We start from the raw sequence: 15,631 nt of genomic DNA on the forward strand, positions 1-15,631 counted from the left end.
TCTGGCTAGGCTTATAAATGCCCTAGGGCAGATAGCCTAGTATGAACCTATGAACCTATGAACCTATGTGATCTATATGTCTTCCCATACAAATATATCCAATATTAAGTATCTAGCAACTTAGCAGCATGGAAGGAAAACCCAGGAGTGCCCAGCAAAACCCACACAAATGCAAGGAGGGCATGCAAAGCCCACACAACTGCCCCCAACTGAGAATCGAACTACAGAGCCTCTAGCTGTGAAATGACACAAACCGCTGCACCACTGCATCCCATGATGTCTAAATAATAGAACTCTTAATTCTATCATGGATTGTGCATTATCCTGTATCACAAATCAAACGAGGTCATAAAACATAAATACTTTTCTAGAGTAAAGGGACAGTCACAAGTTTCTTCTTCTTCCAGATCACTGTGCTTGCCTTTTCACCTATCCATTTCTGATTACTCACCCAATGACCCCACCGCTTAATCGACACCAAAGCATGATCATCTGCGAATTCACTGTATCTCACCACTGGAGCTCGGCACATCATCATCTGCAAAGAAAAGGACAAAATTAAACCCTCTAATAGGAACAAGAAGGCTCCACATTATACCCACCTATTCCAAATAACAGCCACAGCATTCCAAGACCCCATCTGCAAAAAAGAAAAAGACAAGTAAAACATCAAAATACATAACACATTCCAAGACATCCTCAAGGGCAACCTATACTGCCAACCTGGGAAGAAATGTACCACCACCACTCCCATCCATGACAAAACAGCCATAACTGAAGCAATGCTTCCTATGACCCTATCAAATACCCAAGATAAATTTAACTACCAGTGGAATATATTAAAAGTAAACACCACACCGGAAGGGACCTATCCCTATCCACAAACCGGGTAACTTTGCAATTCCAGACCACCAAAGCTGTTGCACATGCTACACTTAAAGAAATCCAAATCCCTCAGAGCCACACACTCCATGGATCTAAACCTTGTCATCACAATGAACAAAACATGCTGGAGGGATAGGTTCCTGACACAGGGACTACCCAGACTCTGGAATAGACTGCCCATACATGTCAAGCATAGCACCTATTTGGCTCTCTTCAAAGGAACCTTGATGATTGGATGGGAGATAGGAAATTCACCCCAGGGATCACGTCAGTCACCCTGCTAGACAGAAGTCCAGGGAAGCAAATACTATGAAAGGAAAAGTGCTTTGCCCAACTGACAACAGCCCCACCTAAAAAACACATCCACAATGGAACCTCCCTTTCCACCAAATGTACCAAGCGCTACTTTTATGGCTTATAAATTGACAGCACATCAGGATCTGCTTTAACATACCCCCTCTGAAAGATTCAAAGTCCGAAACACAAATGTACTTCACTACCCAGAGCCTAGCTCTCAGCCTTCCATTTCCAAAATGAGGAGCACTAGCATTTGAATTGTGGAACAAATACGAAAAATGAGTAACACATACTAATGGCTTACTAACAACTTCAGCTAGGAAGGTCATAGGATGGTTAACATTTTTCTGGCTTTAATTCTAACAAGGATCTCTTAATGAATTAATATGCGTCGCAACAATCCCAAAGGTTTCTCATTTGTACCGTTGCTCCTGCCCATCACTCCGGCAACTTGCGGATCCCCCCTGCACTACTGCATGCTTCAAAGCAATAAAACCCACCTTGAAGAAACATTCTGTCCCCACATACCACCATGCCACCGCTAACGACTACAAAACACAGCCTTCTAAACAGACAAGTGCAATTAAAACATTTTTGTATGTACTGAGACAGTATCAAGGAGATGTTTAGAATATGCATTTATTCATTTACTAACTGGATAAGTGCACTTGTCTAACAGAACAAAGAATGAATTCTCAATACTAAAATATAAAATAAGGGAAAATCCTAATGCATGCTCTTATAGTGCATATGCTTAGTAATATTAAAAGACTACTAAGATGATTTTACTATATCTACCTATAATTTAATTACTTTGCATACACTAACTGCTTTCAGTTCCTTTGCTTCTTTCATTACTGTTTACTCCCTTACTAAGCCTGTGTTAATGGTATGGACTGTTTATATCTATTCCAACCCTGGTTACAGTTATCTGAGGCTCAATAGATTTAACAGTTTAAAATAAAGTAGACATCTGCCTTCATATTAAACTAATTTTATATATATTTACGTAGTCTACATAAATATAAAGACTCCATGTGTCAATCTGCCATTTGTGTTGATCCTTAAAAACACTGCTTGATAAATATAGCATATTTAGAAAACAGCAAAATTGCACGCTTTCAGGCAAGGTTATGCCCTGGAAAAACAATTAAGTACTTAAAGTCTCGTGGAAAACACTACTATATACTGAAATGAGCAGAGTGTGATACATTATTTAAGATCTAATACAATGAATTACCTGAAAGTAAAAATCCCATCACTCTGATCATTGGTGCTATAACTGAACAGCATACCTCTCAACTGTACTGAATGTCCAGATTTTTGCCTCCCCAGTCCCCAGTCCGTTCCTCACAAATTGCAGTTCTCTGACCGATTAGCTGCAAATCATCAAAGACTAAAGCTAGAAATCAAAGACAAACATTTTAGTTTCAGACTTCATACCTCTCAGGAAAAATCCATGCTAAAATATATTTTATTCTATCAACTAAGTTTGTAAGAGAAATATTTAAAAATTGTCCATACTTTCTGGCCTGTGCCCCACTTTTATTTATGGCTTTGTCCAGATTTATTGCTCCAAGAAGCTGGGAAGTATGCAGAGCCCCTCTGAGTTACAACCCATGCAAAGAGATCAGGGCAGTTTAAGTAGCAAGGACGAAGTTTAGATTAGTGTAACTTGTGTTTTGCGAGCAAATATTTCAGAAATTTAATGACAACACTAACCTCTGCACCACTCCGCTACTCAGTGGTGATATAAGGAAGATCAAGTAGTCAAAGTACCAGCGTCACAATTATATGCTTACAGTTGAAACAATTGAAAAGTACAAAAATCAGTAAAACATGCATCCCACAAATGAATTTACCATTTACATTGTCGTTTGAAACCGTGATGGCTTCAGACGCGGATGGTGCACTCACTCTAGGGGAATCCAAACGCAACTGCCTATACAACGCAGGAGAAGCCAAGCAGATGCAACCGTTAGTTGCAGACATTGCATTGCCCAGGAAATCACCTTACTTTGTGGCCTGAGAAGGAAACGCCTCATCAGTTTTTTTTATTGCAAAAGGGAGACGTTTGCATTTTTTAATATGCAGTAGATGCTGAGTAAGTGGAACGAAAAATGTAACTATCACAACTAGCCACATCTGCCTATAAACAGCCCTGCTCTTGCATCCTCCCCATTACAGTTAAGACAATAGTAAAAAGTTGGGGTGTCAATACGGTTTAAAATACTATTGTTTACTTTATTTGTAATTATATAGATTTTTTTTTGTATACGTTTGTGTGACTGACGGATTTCATAGTGACAGAGGCTGTGGAAAATCCGGCAAGCATGCGCATGGTGTACCTGCTAACAACTTATCTCCAACCCCGTGAAAAGCCCTTTGGGCTGAGGTGAAAAAATGCACTAACAATGACTACTCCCCAAATGCTACAGAGAAAACAGGAGCACTCTATGTACTAAAGGGATAAATACCTATCCTGCCCCTACCCTCCAGCTAACTGACCAAACTTCTTCAGAGTGATTTTTTTTTAAACCTCCCCACCACCCTGAAATCCTAACAAATAAACTAGTTATATGGCCAAACACCATCTCAGCCCCTTGCTCCAACCATTATGCTACCAACACACCCAGCCACCGAACTGAACAGACGTGTACCATATAAAGGCCAGAGGAAACATGATCCTCATGTGCTTTCCACCATAACCACCATCAAACCTATTGGTGCACCATGCCCAATGTGAAAGCCTTTAGCCTGGCTTGCAAGGAAAACACAGAAAGGAGCTTTCGGACGTGCACTGTATATGGGCCTGGAAACATGCCCCCCCATGTGCTTTCTACCATACACCACAAATCTCCTAAGTGAAGGCAGATAACGCATCCAAGCCACTGATGCCATCACCTCAAAAAAAAAGTCCCTATACTTAAAAGGCATCAACTTTAACCTGCACACTTATAACCATACCCTATACCCCAGGTACTCACATCCTTATCTCCACCACCAAACCAAGGCCTACCTGACCAAGGAACACACCAGTCATCAGGACATGAACCTACATGTAGCAAGTTCATGCCAAAATGCAACTCCTATTCCAGTTACACTTGCCTAACATCCTTTAAGCCCCTCCCTACCCCCTACCTCACTTCCTCCCAAACCTAATCCATTCCTTTTTAACCCTATCCTCCCAAATCCTACTACTCTAACTAACCCCCCACCTTGAAGATGTCCCTGGACAAAATAGTCTGTTCCAAACCTCATTTCCCTATAAATAAACCTCTAAGAGTTCCTGGGTATGTAGTTGTTTGATGAGCTCCAGGTTTGCATGCAGAAAAGCATTATTTCATTGAGATTAGACTAACTTTGCAGTTATTACCCAAACAACACCCAAGCAAACTTGTAAACACCTCTAGAATGGTTATACAAAGGAGCATATTACCAAGACAGCCTTACTAAAATGTCACGATCAATACCTTCATGGGCATCTTCAATAACTCCACTATAAACTGGGAATCATACATGATCCCAAACATGCAGACCAAAAGATTCCTGCACTTTATCAACAGAAATTCCCTTGTCCAGCTAGTCTGTACATCCACTAGGGGTGCGAAACTCCTTGAGCTATTTCTCCCTGACATGGAAGAATGTTGTTCCCCCAAGTGTAAAGTCCTCCCTGGATAGGATGGATCATAAACCTGTCTCCTTTGGAAAAAATGAAACCTGGAACTCCAGCTAACCCTGGAATTTTAAGGAATTATTTTAAACACACTCCCTACTATTAAGAGGTAGCCTAGCAAAAATTCCCCAAACCAAGGGAACACTGCTGCCTATGCAGAATTGTTCAAAAAAATCCCTTTACAATCTTGTATATGACTACATAGAAGCAGCAGTACCTACCCAAAGCAAGTATAGGAGAAACTCAAAAAGCAAGGCAGCCTGGTAGAATGCCAGCATCAACAGGATTTATAACAAAGGGAATACATTTGTGGAGAGAAACAGGAAGTTCAATGCCCAGCAAGGTAAGAACTTCCTCATCAAACTAAATAAGCAACTTAGGGAACTGATTAAGTCTAACAAAGCTAAATTTGAGTTAAAAGTCACCTCTCGGGTTAAGGACAAGGCATTTTTCAGCTATCTCCACAACCTCAAAGGCAAAAAACAACAATGTACTGAACTAATTGTAAATGAAGCCATCTATACTGAGTTGGTGGATATTGCAAATCTACTGGCCAGTATATGCAGCTCCAGTTTTACCCCTCTTTCTCCCTCAGACACCTCTCAACAGATACCCCGAGCCACAATTCCCCCTACTTTCATTAGGGAATAGGAGGTCTTCAATCCACTCTCCAAGGCCAGAAATACTGCAGTGATGGTCCGCACTAAAAACACTAGATATCTCCTTAACAGCATGAAACATGACCTATTGGTCAGACTAAAATCACTGTTTAACCATAATCTCCAAACAGGCTTCATGACACATTAATGGATCATTGCTGCTGTTATCCCTCTGCACATGGGTGAGCTATCCATGGACCTAGGAACTACCAACCAATCACCCTGACAAGTCTCATATGTAAAGTCATGGAAAGAATTATCATAGGTACAATAAATAATGACATAGGAAACCTTCAGACATTGGTTCCAACCCAGCTTGGTTTCATCAGAGGCAAATAATGCCTGCTTAATGTGTTGGATTTTTTGAGAAGGTCACCAAGGCAATGAACAAGTGCAAAATGATGAATACTACTTACTTCAACCTGACCAAAGCATTTGGCACAATACCCCACAAGGCCATTGCAGACAAGTTCACAAAAGTACTTATAAACTCCTACAGCATCTGGTGGATAGCCACCTGGCTCACAGATAGGATGCAAAAAGACAGGCTAGGGAAATCAACCTCCACAAAAAGGCCAGTAACTTGTGAAGTCCCTCGGGGCACACTGCTATGGCTGTTCTTTTTTGGCATTTACTGCTCTGATGTCAAGGCTGAAAACAAATGCCTCTGGGTGACAGGTTTGCACACAATTGTAAACCAGATGCAGACAACAAATCTCCCACAGACACAAATACCCTCCAAGAAGGCCTGACTGAGACTAATGAATTATGCTAGAGTCATTGTTTAAAACACAGAGCCAAGAAATGTATAACAGTATCTGTCAGAAAAAGGAACCCCGCCCCCCCCTGGAAATTACTGCATTGATAACACACCACTGAGTACACCCATTGGTCAGGGATTTTCAGAACACATGTAAACAATGCCTTGGCCTTTGACCATCATGTATCTACTGCAGTAAGAAAATCATTCTGTGTAGCTTAACATTTAAACAATTAAATGGCATCTAGTTTCAAAGAAGTCATTGTTCTGTTTTACTTGGTCCTAATTAGATACATCATTGAATACAATGCCCATTTTGGTGTGTACCTGACCAGGTATATACAACAACTGTAGTGTACACAAAGGTTCCTCACAAGAAGAATACATGGTTTATGCAACATTTCCTATGCAGACCACCACAAAGCCCCATCCTTATACTCAACTACAGACTGCTGACAGGTGATCTATGCCAGGCCTAAACCTCGTCCTCTGATCCACCAGTGATGGTCCTATTGCGCATAGCATCAGACATACTAGATTTAGGGACCTAACCCTCATCTACAACATAAATAAGACATGTTTGTGGAACAGGTATGTTTCTCAGAGATTACCCATTCTCTGGAACAGGCTGGAGCCTCCCTTTTTAGCATGTACTTCTCTGATGTCAGAGAGAGTTCTTCCCTGTACTTATTCAAGCACATCTTCAAACTGTGGATGGGGAATTGTAAATTTACCTCTGGCCTGGCACCTATATCTCTATTAGAAAGAGGAAGCTTGTAAATGCTTGACTACTGAAGTCCAAGTTATATAGCCCCCATAAAAAATTTATTTTATCAAAACCTGTCCAATACATTTGAGTAGCATTGTTAGGCTTAAAAAGGCCTTCTATGGTCATTAGCCTAATGATCACCTATGAACCCATGAACCAGAATAGTCTCACCCTTCACTGGGATACAGACAAGCTGGTCCAGTGAGTTTGTGTTTGTGAAGTCCAGAAATCTCTGGACATACATGTTTGAGGATGTGTAAGTTTCTCATTTAATGAAGGGGTAGTTGAAGTCTCCTGTGAGAATGTTTTTTGCATATTAGATTGCCAGTGTATTCAACTGTTGAGTTCTGCTTGTCAAGGGCTAAGGGGGAGGGGATCATAGAGGGGGTCCTAGAGTTGGCTACAATGTGGTATGGAGTTTTATTAATGGTATATTGGACATGAAGGAGTTCCAGGTCTTTATCCTGCTTAAAGAGTTTAGAGGTGTTAATTCTTTCTTACAAATTTACAGACATACCTGCACTTACATTTAGTGCTTTCATATCCTTCAAAATAAAAGTGAAACCCAGGACACCAACTAACCCTGGAACTTTATGATTTATTCCATGGCACACTCCCACTACATTGAAACTTTGCACTGATGGGATGCTCTCAATATTCTTAAACCATGTCTTGGTGATGATTGCATTCTTGGGCTAACAGTGACTATAGGAAGTGAAGAGATTTGTTGAGGCTCCTAGCATTAAGCAGCAACATCTCTATGCTATGCAGATTTTGTTTAGTTAAATCAGAAACTTTTGAGGACTGACATTGCCTAAAAAAGGCATTACAGGCAGGACAAGGTTTTAGCCAATATATGGAAGAATTGTGAAGAAAGGTGCACACCATCCTGAGAAAAGCACTTAGGACTGTCTATCATCTCCAACCAGGCTGATATATATTAGACCCTCTTGAATGACACCATCAGCTAAGCCAGTTATTAAAGTAAATAATCTTTTGTTCATACTGCAGCATCATTCTCTGTAACAGTAAAATACTGTTCAAGGCTAGGTTCATACCTGCCTCTGTCACATATTCCAAAAGCCACTTCATGTTTCTCTTCATATAGTCTATGGATTTACTTCTTAAGTTGTTTGCTCACAAGTGTACTATGACTGTATCATATGTGTACTTGTGATGCACAGACTCAAGTGCATGTGTGATATGTCAAATCCTGGCACAGAATAGGAAACTAACCATGGCCCTTTCTTTCCTCAGCATGCTGAGTGGTGCATTAGTGTGTCTTACTATGAAGTCATGAATGACTAGGATGCTGGATTGTGTGAAGGTTTGGTTATGAGATTTTGAGTTGAGACAGTTGAGAGTTGTTTGTGTGGTTGCTCAGGATACTTGTTTCTTAGGTTATATTTAAGCAGCCTTTGTGGTATAGTCAGGTTACTTTTAGAAGCCTCACAAAAGTAGGTTGATGTGTTTGGTTTGTATTAGGTGTAAAATTTATAGGGTGATATTGCGTGTCACTGAAAGCCTGTTTGCTATTTGTAGTTGCTTTAAGTGAGAGATTGCCTCCAATATTGTTGCATGACTACATCCCTCACATACTATGTCAGTTTATGTAAGTAGTAAGTTGATGATAGTAAATTTGTGACAGTTGCTACATTGTTTCAAAATTTCCATTTCAACCAAGCTGGCTACAGAGACAGCTGTAAATTGCAAGTTCATGTTTCCAGGTGTTTACTACTGTGGGTTTAAAGAGGGAGAAGCATCTGTGATATTTGAAATTGACTACTGGAGGTGTTATCTTTCAGGTAGTGGAGATAGTTCTGGTCTCAAAGCTACATACTCCGAGGCCTCAATTAGCTTCTGCTCCTTCTCTCACCAAAAACAAAGAGTAGAATTAATCCCAAGCTGCATCCTGAAGAATAGTATTAACCCAGGTGTTAAGTACATTTGTTACAGATTTCTCTTGATACTCTGGAAGGAACCTACAGCAGCAGCTGAGCACAACAAAAAGCCAAGCTGCAAAAAGGCCCTGCAGAATTTCTCACCAAAACTGCAACCAGACCATTCAGTTAAGTCCCATAAAAATTGCTCAGAAACAGACCATCAAGAAATTCATACCCCCCTCTAGTCCTTCTTTTACAAGGAGTAGGCAATAGTAGTGATCCCAAGCCTGGTCCCAATTAACAATTTTCAGGTTTTTCAGTGATTGGTGATAATTATAAAGGTCTGGAAATAATGTTCATTTGCTCCTTATCTCCCCAGGAGCAAAATACAAGCACTAATCTCAAGCCAGTTCCTGAGAAGTAGTTCCTAGGTTCTCCAGTGATTGTCAGTCTAGGCCCAGATGCTACATATTTTAAACTTATAAAGCAAAAAAAATAGCTGACCAGGCAGAGATCCTTAGAACTTGAATAAAACTCTCTACAAACTGATTAAAACAAACAAACTATTTTATTTGTTTTAATCAGTTTGTAGAGAGTTGTATTAAAGTTTTGGCTTGTTCTTAGAGCTCTGCCTGGCCAGCTATTTTTTTTTTGCTTCATTTACAAGTATTTGCTGTTTGCTGGTTGCTCTTTTCTGTTTACTTGGATATTTTAAACTTATGTTGGGAAAAGGGATTAATACTGCAGAGTACACTCAGTTAGTGGAGTGGTATGAAAGAGACGCTGACACAAGCTTTAACAGTCAAGCGGGAAACCTTCCCAGTTTGATCTGTCAGTGCTGAGAATGGAAGGAGCTTTCAAAGCCAAATATATAGTAGTGGTAGGCAGCTCAAAAGTCAACAGAGAAAGAAGGGTGTGTAGGAAATAAAACTGATAGAAATGGTAAGAAAAATTCACTAGTCTAAATGTACTTCCCCAGATGCAAAATGGAGTCCAAATGCTATATATGATTTTAGCTTTTTAGCATGTGCACAAGAGCTTCATCTTCCAAGAGTTGAGCACTTTCAAAAAAAAACTTGGGGATATCAAAAAAATGAGGAAAGCAGGAGAGTTCTATGTTTGTGCTCTAAGGGGCTATTAACAGGTCCACAGGCTAACCTTGAGACATCAGACTCTCATGCATTTTTTCAGGCCCCTCTTGTGAAATCTGTTACCTTGTTTGTGATGAGAATGTCCATCATTAGTTGACTTTAGTCAAGCATTAAAGGCCTACTAATAAGTTAATGTTTGTTATGTCGTCTTGTTTCTTAAACTTTTTTGTTAGCAGAATTGTATTTAAAAACACCTAAATAAACCTCAATATGAAGAGTGAAGCATGCCATACACTAGCTGCATTATCTGGAAAGACTGGCCACATTCTGCTACAGGTCATGATAAATTATAATCCAATGGGATCAGATGTTCCTTAAAATTGTTAGGAAGAAGTAAATAGAATGGGTGATGTTCCAGCTATCTCAGTTTTTGCTGTGTATTCAGGATCAAGCAATTATCAACAATAACACTGAAAATGTCCAAGAAGGCTACACACTGATCAACAGCTTAACTTCGGCTTTCTCAGTGTGAAAAAGAAACTCATTAATAACAGAGAGTAATTCTGCCAGTTTTAGTAAAATTCAGTTGCTGGCTAGAAAGAACACTGCCTGGGTGCCAACAAAGGTGAAACATAGATAACCTGAAAGAAAATCAACTAGAAAAGATGAAGAGAAAACATCGACTTCCTGCAGCTGTTCAGCAAAAATCAGTTCAAGCTCCTACTTTGGTGATGGCTTTCAGTAATTTAGTGGAAAAAAATAAATTGAATGTCCTCAGAGCTTATTAAAATAAATGAAACACTGAAGGAGTATATCTACTCAAATAACAAAAGGCTGCAAAAAAAAAAAAAACAGAAGAAGCTTTAAACATGTATTCAGATGAACTTATAAAACTGGAAAAATCTGAGTTTGAAATGAAGAAAAGACTTGCTGAGTAAAAAAACTGATCCAAAAAAGACTTGGACCACCACAGCAAAGAACAACATGAAGCAGCGTAATAAAAACAAACTAAAATAAAAATAAAATAAGAATTTTAACAAAAAGGTGAGCGCTTTCATGGAAAACCACTTTGTCACACCTTAATACAAAACAAACCATGGCCCTTATCAAGAAAGCTACACCAATCAACACACAAAAATCTAAAAGCCAAACAATAAAAACACATATAGCAGACACATCTGCTGCTCATTAATAAAACAAAGTTGCTGAACCAATCAACTCAATGAAGTAGGCCATGCTTATGAAGCACCAGCCTTAAAGAAATATTGTCATTTAAACCAGCTTTAACATTGGCCCGCAGTTTAATAATCCGATGTAGCTATCTGAACTACATCTTATTGCCTAAATCCTCAGTTAACATTTCTTTCTGATATCCTCTACTTGCTCCAAAATCCTGTCCTTCAGCATCCTATTCATTTGCCAATATAGTAAGAGTCACATGCTTGGCACTAAGGCAAGTAAACAATGCTGGCACTCTTGCAGTCAGCATATAAGCCAATTTCTATATGTGAATTACAGGCAGAAAGACTGATACTACTAGTGACAAGTATATACCTGGTTTAATGACAATATTTCTTTAAGGCCAGTGCTTCGTAAGCATGGCCTACTTCATTGGGTTGATTGGCTCAGCACCTTTATTTTATTAATGAGCAGCAGAAGTCACTATTGATGTCACATTTAAATTATGTGCCTGCTATATGTGTTTTTATTGGTTGTTTTTTTAGATTTCTGTGTGTTTGTTGGTGTAGCTCTCTTGATAAGGGCTGTAGTTTACTGTTTTGTATTAAGGTCTGAGGAAACAGTTTTCTGTGAAAGCACTCACCTTTTTATAAAAATTCTTGTTTTATTTTTAGTTTAGTTTGTTTTTATTACACTGCTCTTTGCTTGTCATTGCTGTGGTGCTTGAAGTCTTCTTTTTTAGATTATACACTGCTGTGGGTTCATTTGACCTTTGTCTGCAGGTGTTCCTGTCTCTCTTCTGAGTATGAGACTGCTCAAAAAGAGCTGTTTCAAAAAATTGTAGCATTAGATGACAGAGCACACAGAGAAAACCTGTGCTTTCCTGATATACCAGAGAAACTGGAAGGAACAGACTGTATTAATTTTATGAAAGCATTTATCAGCAACTAGGCTGGTATTCCAGAACAGGATTTGTTAATTGAAAGGGCACAACATATATATGCTCCAAACCCTGCCATGAGAAAGTAGTCAAAACCTGTATTAGTAAAGATGCAATAATAGCAGAAAGAGTTAATCCTGATAAAACTGTGGCAGAAGGGAAAACTATTAAAAATTAGAGACAGCAGAGTGCTTGTGTAAAATGATTATTCACTGTGTACCAGGCAGAAGAGAAGCAATTTTATCCCAGCAATCAGGGGATGTTGAGAGACAGGTGTGAGATTCAAGCTGCTGTATCCAACCGTCTTCAGAATATTTTTCCCTGGAGGGTCAAAATAATTTTTTGATTTGCAGAACAGGTTAAGGAAAAGTGCATACATTTTTCTAAGAAACAGAAGGGATTCTGCTTCTCAGTCATCTGATAATAAAGCTAATAGAGATACTTTACTGGAGAAACCTTTCCCAAGTTATCAAAATAAAATGCTTGAGAGACAGAAAAAAAGCACAGGAACTGACTAGAAGAATCATGAGTATCTTGGACTTGAACCAGAGTCTGGGGTGCAAAGATGGAGATGAACTGCATGAAGATAGCAACCCTGAAATTAGTGAATAAATGTGAGACTATAAGACATTAATCATATAGCTGAGAAAGACTGGACTTTTGTTGACTTTGTTGAAGTTGTGGGAAGACTGGAAGTCATATATTCCACTTCATGTCATTAACGTTTGAAAGGACACACAAGAAAGTAACTGTAAGTAAAACAATGTTTGTTTGTAACTATATCTGTATAACAAATATTATAATATAAATTGTATGTTAGATGGTAAATCATTTTCAATGATTTTGCATATGTAAAGTAAACAAGTACATTTTTTCTTTTTTAGTTTTAAGAAATGTAGGTATTATAATATAAACAAGAAGAAATGCTGGATAAAAGCATGCTTAAGTTAATAGGCTGTAATCTTTGGCTATCTGGATGGGGGATGTGGTGTAAAAGTGCACTAATTATAATACATGTAGAGCTCAGATTTTTTGTGTGTGTGTGTATGTGTGCGAGAGAGAGAGAACACTGTGAATGTAATGAAGTTTTCCTTTAGCAAATAAGTGTTCAGTGTGAGTTGAAAAGTCTTATATTTCTATGGAGATAAGCTGACTACAGGTATTGGCAATACATTTTAAGAGTTCTGGTGATTGTATGCTGAGGAAATTGTAAAATTAAAAGATACAAGGAAAAGCAGTTTAGTAAAAAAGAAAGTTTGAAATTATTAAAGTGATTAAGAGATAGCAGTTTTCCTGGAACCTAAATGCTTCAATGCATTTACTGGAATAATTTATAACTTAGTTTTAGTTAAAGATAGCCAGTGCACTTTTCTTAAGACTAAAAGTCAATGCTTTCTGAAAGCATACAAGCTGTATTTCACATCTGGGAGGGAAATAAAGATAATATAAAAAGACAGTAATTAGTATTAGTAGGAGCACAGGTTACATGTGTCTTAGCATGGATAACCTTAATTCTAGGTTAGGTATTGCCTGTGGGTACAGCTGTTGATTTGGGACAATTGTTACTATTAGGGGGTTAAACCTCATCATTTGAAGATGTAAATAGCATTGTGTATTTGTTTTAAGTTAATAGGTTATGGGGCTCTTCTGGGAATGCATTTTATTTTTGTTTGAGGGTTTTCAGTAAAATAAAAAGCCTTGCAAAATGTGACATAAGTTCAAATGGATGACAAAAAAACAACTGTATAAAAGATCAACATGCCAAACATTAGTGCATGTATGTAATACCAAATCTGGAAATAGATATTTAAAAAAGCTGTCATACATAAAAGGTGGGAATAATAACTTCTTATCATAATGACTACACTATCTATATTTTTTGGACTGTGAATAGCCTTACAAGTATAGACAAAATATAAGCATAGTATATTATATTAAGAAATGCAGAGTGCAAATAGCAATAATACAGGAGACACATTTGGAAAGAAGTGAACATGTGAATTTGATAAAGAAAATATTTCAGAAGGATGTTCAACAGAATATCAGATACAAAAGAAACAGGCATAGAAGAGGAACAAAAATGGTAAATTTGTTGTACTAAGAGGCTACTGGCAAGGGGGAGGCATGTATGTTCCACATAAAACTGCTCTTATGGATGTTAAGAAAAGTTTGGGAGAAATAATCAGTTTTCAGCAGGGAATATTACTTATAGTTAGGGAATGGAACTTGATTTGCAACAGTGAGAATGTAACTGGTGGACCTTGAAGGAAAAATATAACAAAACATGGCATATTTCTGAAGACATTTATGAAAATATTTGGTATGGAAGACATAATTTCAGTAGTAGGAACTCAGAGAGAATTTACATATTATCCTCCTAGGTACAGTAACTGGGTTATACTAGACAGAAATTATAGTTCACAGGAACATTTGCTTTAATTTAAAGCTTCAACACACATACAGTAACTGTTCCAGATCATACACTGATAAAAACCAAGACTAAAAATGCAGGGTAATGAAGCAAAAATTAGACACTGGTGCTTCCCAGCTACATGTAAGAAAAGGATGAATTTAAGGAATGGTTAGTGGAAATTATTCAAGGGTTATAAAGGAAGACAGCAATCTTTTCAGAGGTTATAGCGAGTGAGATAAAATAAAAATAGAGTTTAAAAATAGGGTAGAAATAAAAGAAAAAAGGGATATGGTTAATAAATAAAAATAATCAGAGCTACTGACAAATGTTAAAGTATTGCAAATAAGGGGAGTCTCCCTATGTAAGAAGAGGTGCAACTGCGGAATGGTAAAGAGAAGAAGGGATGATCTGAATAATATGTATGAGCTTAGAAAGATTACTGTTAAGCAACAGTTTTCATGTTAATAACTCTAGAGTACAAACACTTTTAATACAGTGACTTAGCCACCAGAAAATAAAAAGGGTTGCTTTGCTTTTTTTTGGTTCTTACTTTATTCAGAGGAGGTTGTCATGTCATCTCTGGATTCATCCACTGATCCATAAGGCAACCAAGTAGCACTGATCATTGAAATTGCCACACCCAGTGACTACAGTGTCTTGTGTACAATGAGACACAAAGTCATAAAATATCAGCATCTGCAGGCAGAAACAAGAGCAATGTGGAGGAAAGATAACCAGACAGTTGCAATAGTAGTAGTAGTAGCAACGGGTCTTATAAAAAAGAATCGAGAATCATATTTGGATATGTTACCATCCATTCAGTCCTGGGTCCTCTCCTGTTTGGTATCTACTTCTCTGAAGTGCAGGCCAATACAGAAGGTCTTTGGCTAACAAAGTTTGCAGATGACTGCAAACTAGGAGCCATAATCAAAACTCCTAACGATGTGGACAAACTACAAAAGGGCCTCACTGAGACAGATACCTGGTGTCAAAGCCATGGCCTGAAGCTCAATGCCAAAAAGTGTATTGTCATCCCCTTTGGTAAAAACTCTGTACCCATGAACTACCACATAGCTGGT

This window comes from Protopterus annectens, chromosome 4.part1 (genome assembly GCF_019279795.1).
Source record: "Protopterus annectens isolate FY-2018-M chromosome 4.part1, PAN1.0, whole genome shotgun sequence".
In the NCBI taxonomy this organism is placed as follows: Eukaryota; Metazoa; Chordata; order Ceratodontiformes; family Protopteridae; genus Protopterus; species Protopterus annectens.